The sequence below is a fragment of the Capsicum annuum genome, chromosome 6, assembly GCF_002878395.1.
Source record: "Capsicum annuum cultivar UCD-10X-F1 chromosome 6, UCD10Xv1.1, whole genome shotgun sequence".
Lineage (NCBI taxonomy): Eukaryota > Viridiplantae > Streptophyta > Magnoliopsida > Solanales > Solanaceae > Capsicum > Capsicum annuum.
Window position 1 is genome coordinate 78,196,787 of NC_061116.1, and position 6,247 is coordinate 78,203,033.

Sequence of the window (6,247 nt, forward strand, 5' to 3'; positions counted from 1 at the left end):
ATAAAGGAAGCTTTATATATTGTGAAACATGATCTAAAGATGATGGCACCTAGCAAATTGAGTTTTATGTTGGAAAGCAAATTGCAAACGTTCCTTCCACTTGAACAGATCTATATAATAATTAATGGCGATTTGTTTGGTTCCTCATTTTCTACATAAGGTTGTCTTCTCATTTGGTAATGTGAAAATTCTCTCTTTCCAGTATTAAAATGCTTAATTCAGGGTATTGTCCTACTATGTTGTGGTTTTGCTGACCTTTCAATGTCTATTTGTTGGTATGCCTAGGGAAAACCTGTCTAATTTGTCTCTTGTTTGTTACTCAAGCTGGAAGGAATAATGAAGTTGTAGTGTATGATCGAAGGCAGACTACAAAGAAGTCCTATTTAGAAACTACTGCTCTGCCCTTCACGTTCAGTCATGAAAACAAAAGGGACAAAAGGAAAGAAATTGATGCACCTTTCCTTTCCCTGCCTCCTACAGTTATGAAGGATAAAGGGAAAGCAATTGCTGAGCCTTTCAGTAGCTTATCTCCTAAAACTAAGAAATATGAGGGGAAAGGAGTAGTTATTTTGTCTTCCCCAATTTCAGGAAATAAAGCTATAGTCGATAATCTAAGGCAGACTACAAAGAGGTCTAATTTAGAAGCTACTGATCTTCCTGTCACTTCCAGTCATGAAAATGAAAAAGATGAAAGGAAGGAGAATGATGAGCCTTTCCATTCCCTGCCTCCTACTATTATAAAGCATAAAGGGAAAGCAATTGTTGAGCCTTTCAGTATGTTACCTCCTGAGACTAAGAAAGATAAAGGGAAAGGAGAAGTTATTCTATATACCCCATTTTAAGCAAACAAGAAGAAGAGCGGTTTTGATGAGCCTTTCATGTACTTATCTCCTCATAAGGTAAAAGCTAAAGCTCAGACAATTTCTCATGAGCACTTATCTTCAGATGAAGAAAAAGCTTAAGAAAAATTTGGTGTTTTATCTCGGAGTTACTCATCCTTAAAGAAAACAAGGGAGAAAGGGATGTCAGATGCTTCAGTTTTTAGCTGCCCCACCTTGCTAAAGAGGAGAACCAATAGGTCTCTCTGTCTCTCACTACTTTTCTTTTCATGTATTCATCTTAAGGGAACATTTTTTTCCCTTTTTCAATAATATCAGTTTTTTTCCTTTTTTCTTAGGCTCATCACATGAGATATGATGCTTGTGATGGTGCAATTTGCTCATATACTATACCAAATATATTTAGTTGATTTAAACTTTCCATGCTCCTAACACGGAGCATGCAAAGCTTTGTCAATTAGTTGCACCTCTAAGTTTCATCCTGAAAAATTGTCACTGGCACTTCTCCATGATCGTCTATCCTTTTTACAGCTTAGTTCTAGCTGAAAATTTCTATCTTGGAAATGCACTCAACCTAATATATTTTTTTCTCTACCTGAAGTAGTATAATCTTCAATAAATTGGGCATCTCAAATGCTCCATAGGTGCTTAATATATAAGATAGGTCTGAAGTATGCACATTGGCAACAACTTCTATTAAACCTCTTTTATTTCCTGCATCATATCTAAATTTGGGGCGGTTATGTTTAGCATTGAATAAATACATTATAAATGTGAAACAGAATAGCCTAAGTAATTGATGCTGATGCTCTCTTAATTCTTGTTTCTTCTATGTAGGACTGAAGTCAGCGGAGCTGGTGATATTAAACCTTATGGATCATGAACGGATCCTATTGGAAAGTGTAAGAAGGTTTGTCAACAATCATCTCTTTTTCTACTAATCTCTAATGACAAGTATCTTTCACTAGCCTTCTTAGACCGTCTTTCACATTGTTGTTAAGATCTCAAAGACATTTACTAATAATGGGTATTGACCCTGTTCTATGCTATTTGTAGGTTTAGTTTCAGAGCCATGGGATATAATATGCTAAATGTTCTTTCATTCATATATTTGCACAATTAGCTTGTGAAAGATATTTGTAGGATGCATGTAAGAGACATTTATGATACGGTATTCAGTTAACATTCTGAGACATTTATTTCTAAGAGGTCTTAATAGCAAGTCTAAGCGTACATGGCCGGCCCCCTGATCTGATTTTTCTTGGCCAACTATGAAAACCTAATATTAGGGGAAGATGTACTAAAATATGACTCGGTGTAATGTTTAAATCTAGTAGTAATTTTTTCTAATATTTCTAATATCTGCTTGTGGAATGAATCTACCATTTTGGTAGCTAATAACTAAAATATTTTCTGCAGAGAAGATGCACAGAGCAGAAACCTGCCTCTGAAGAGGCCTTGCCACAAGATTTTGTCAACTACTGGCGAGATCATTTTAAAGAGATTGATGAGTTTGAACTGCCAGAAGAGGAAGCATCATATAGTGATTTGGACTAGAAAGGTGAGGGATAGTGCTTGGTAGGAAAAGCAAATCTAGTCTAACCAATTAACCCTCTCTGTATTGAAATGTCCATATACTTCATAAACGAGGTGATGTAATTGATTAACATAGTTATCAATGATATCTCTTTATAGTTCTTGTAACTTATATGTGCATTTTTTGTATGAAGATGTCTAAAAAGATCTTTTCCATGGAGCATCACTTTCACTGCACAAACTCACTTTGGAAAAAACATGAAATTGGTGCATTTCTTGATCAAAATAGATGTAGTTGAAGGAGGTTCATAGCTTTATACTCTTTTTTGACATGAGAATCGTATCTATTTAGATCGTGCAAGCGAATTCATTTGCCCAAAGGAAAAAAACAACAAATTATTAATGTACATTCAACTGTTACATGCACACAATTGTTTCCAGTGTTAGTTTTGTTATCTTTACAACGTGGATGACAATTTTTTTTGGGTAAATAAGACATGTAGATGTAAAAAGTTAGTTCACAGTGGTGCCTTTTCTAAAGAAAACAGGTGTATTAGCGGTCATAATACAGATAGTTTGGCAAACATCCAGCCCCTAGGAAATAGAGTTTATAGTACTAATCTTTCTAGCAAAAGAAGTTCCTAAAGTGTGTTTTATTGCCTTTCCTACAAACACCGGGGAACCAACAAAATGGTTAGGGTTCCTGGGACTGCGTTCTTTACTCCATTCTTAGACAATCAATGCATCTTCCACTCTATTCTGTGTTTCCCGACCTATACTCAAGTATGATATATATTACATATATGATCTTGTTTGAGCATGTTAACGTTTAAAAAATCTGTATTGATTTCAAGAAGGGTCAGGTTATGTTCAATGGCAAGCAGCAGTCTTCTTTAGAGAGCTAAGTTCGGCAAGAATGGGGGTGGCATTGCCCCAAGCCCGCCAAGCCCTGGGCTATTTTTAACAGAGCTGTCAAACATTAACCTTAAAGCTACCAGCAGATGGGGGAGCGACTCCCACTTATTATGGATGCCGACTTGGTCCACCTTTCTTGTATTCTTGTGGATAATCATTAGATGGTACTCAGTAGCTTAGGATATCGTGTGCTCAACTGGATGGCATCCTTTTTGTTGTTGAAGAGATTGTTAATCCTGATCAGCTATATATTCCATAAACAAAAAGGAATTAGGATTTCCCAAGAAAGCTAATAATTATAAAGATGGTTATGGAGATCTTTCCAACACTTCAACCCGTTGAAGGAACTGATGGAGTAGTAGCCAATGACATGTACTTTAGGCCAATTGTTCCTAATTTGGTTCTAGAAGAAAATGGTGTTGGGAAATTGGAAGAATATGTGGTTGACATTTTTGTAACATCTCGGACTACTAAGCTAAGATAGGAACTATTATACATGTGTAGCAAGACCTGAACTCGACGAAACTTCCTTAATGACTTGATTTATGAGAATTTTTTTATATGATTTGACCATTTTTCACTTTTCCTTAGTTGCTACATGTTGATTTTGGGGTGTGGGTATGGTTGACAAAGTTTTCAATGCGTTCAGGAAGGTTTTGGGAGACTTTGAGGCTTTAAAGTCCTATAGTTGACTTTGGTCAATATTTGATGTTCTGGGTGTCGGATGGAGATTTGGATAGATTTATTAGATATGGAATGTCGAATTTGGATTATTAGCAGGGTTGGTTCAGTTCGAAACCTTTAGTTTGCATTTCGATCCTTCATTCGAGAGCTAGTGAAATTTGCCTAAATAGGGCCCCTAAAGCTAATTTGTTGAAAACGATCCTTTTTTAAAAATAGGATGTTGTCATTGAGTTCGGAACATTGAAAAATAGCCTGATAGTATATATGGTTTATTCAAGTGGGGTCCTGAACGAATCTCGAGGGTCCATTCGAAGGGATTTCTTCACTTGAAAAATCTGTTAGTGCAATATTTTCTGGTGCATTAGGCCCTTCATCGTGATCGCATGGCCGCTTGTTGTGATAACGGGCCTCAATGACAACATGTACTGCGATTGCATAGTAGTGGTGTCGTGATCGCGATGGTTTAATTGAGAGACCGGGTGGGTTGAATCATTGCCATCATGAGTCCCCAGCTAAGCAACCGTGATGACCACTCTAACTGTTGATCAGTGTTGACCCTTGCTATCATGAATTAGAGGCCCAAATAGCACGTCATTGTTCACAGAATTGTATAAATATTTCTTTTTCGGGAATTCCACTATTTTTAGTACTTAAAGCTTCAGATTTTGGCGATTTTTAGGGTTTCCTTCCCCATTTGAGCTTGGGTATGCTTCAAACTCTTGTTTTCATTAATTCCTATTGTATATGTCTTTAAAAACACTCTTTACTCTTGATTTCAAAATGGGCTTTTGAGGATTTTGCTAGTGAAGGTTGATATTGATTTTTCTTCGATTTGGACCTCGTTTTAAACTCATTTTTGCATGGATTTTAAATTGTATATTCCTATAACCTTGAGGAATGAGTTTCTAAAATAAAATTTTTCTTTTACCTCTCTAGTTTTTTAGTCCATTTTAGACCCGTCTTAAATATAATCAATATGGGTATCATTAGCTTCTTTTTTAACACATAGATGCAATATTTATATGTTTGAGTTGATTCTAAGACCGTTTAAAAGAGGTAAGATCCATATTAAAGGAATTTAGGCTTGGATTTTGACATTACCCAATAGGTTATGTTTTACACTTCCTCACATTAGGTTGTGTAGTAAATAAACACATAAATCAAGCTATGGGTTCGGGATAATAACTATGAAATTATATTTTGAGATTATTATTAATGTTGTGTGCCCGTGTGAGGGCCTATAGTCATGCTATTATTGACTTAAAATATCTTATAATGTGTGTTGCCATACAGGGCTTCATTTGATATCATTGACCTTATTTGTGCATTTAAAAGCCTTTATCATGATAAAATGCCCAATTTTGTGGGTTCATATGATATTAATGATGTCTTACATACATATTTATTTCCAATAATATCAAATTTGAACTGATATCATGAATTATTAACATATTAAGTTGATTTGTGATCTTACTTATATTGAATGAATTAGTGTTTCATACTGATTTGATGTGAGTATATTATCCTTATTTTATACATACGCATTTGTGAGATATCAGTATTACTGAGAAACACTAATTTTTGGAAAAACAAAATGAGATACTTTTAAAAATGCCTAGATCGAGGGATTTGTCGGTCGGGTAGATTGAGATTGGTGGAAATTCTATGATACTATAGAGGTTGAAAAACCCCTATGGGTACTATTTGGAAGCATTGAGGCTCTCTAAGTGTATACAGAAAGTCATGCCATGACTTTTAAAACATTCATTGGATTTTCCTTTGCAGATGCATTTTACATGTTGCCTTTATGTGTTAGTTGATATGTAATATGATTTTATGTACTTTTATATATTCTTGTTTCCTTTGATTTTATATATACTATGAATGTTAGTGGAGATGGTGTGAACTACCATTTAGAAACTTTTCTATCGACAGGTAACATGCTCATAGTATTTTCTTACATATATTATTTTATGATTTGCTCAGTTAGCCTATGATTACTAATGATTACAAGTGAAATGGTGAAGATCCTAGTATGAGTACGACACATGGAGGTTGATTTTATGCGTTTTAGTGATTTTTGAGGTATTGGTCCACTTTAGATCTTTAGAGTTGACTTCAGACGTCTTCTTATATACATCCATGTCTTTATTTCTTTTTGGAAACAAACAATTGTATATTTTGGTATTTTAGTTGTATTTACTAGATGCTCTAAACATAAGACACCAGATTTTAGGGATGATATGTATTTTGTTCATACTTCTACTAAATTT

At 34.9% G+C, this 6,247-nt stretch overlaps 1 long non-coding RNA gene across 1 annotated transcript; it reads left to right on the plus strand.

Moving 5' to 3' along the window:
• Positions 1 to 344: 344 nt before the first annotated feature.
• Positions 345 to 2,582, plus strand: LOC107875018. Its single transcript, XR_001675695.2, has 3 exons — positions 345 to 1,078; positions 1,677 to 1,749; positions 2,259 to 2,582. It is a non-coding gene; the product is annotated as an uncharacterized LOC107875018 (long non-coding RNA).
• Positions 2,583 to 6,247: the final 3,665 nt, after the last annotated feature.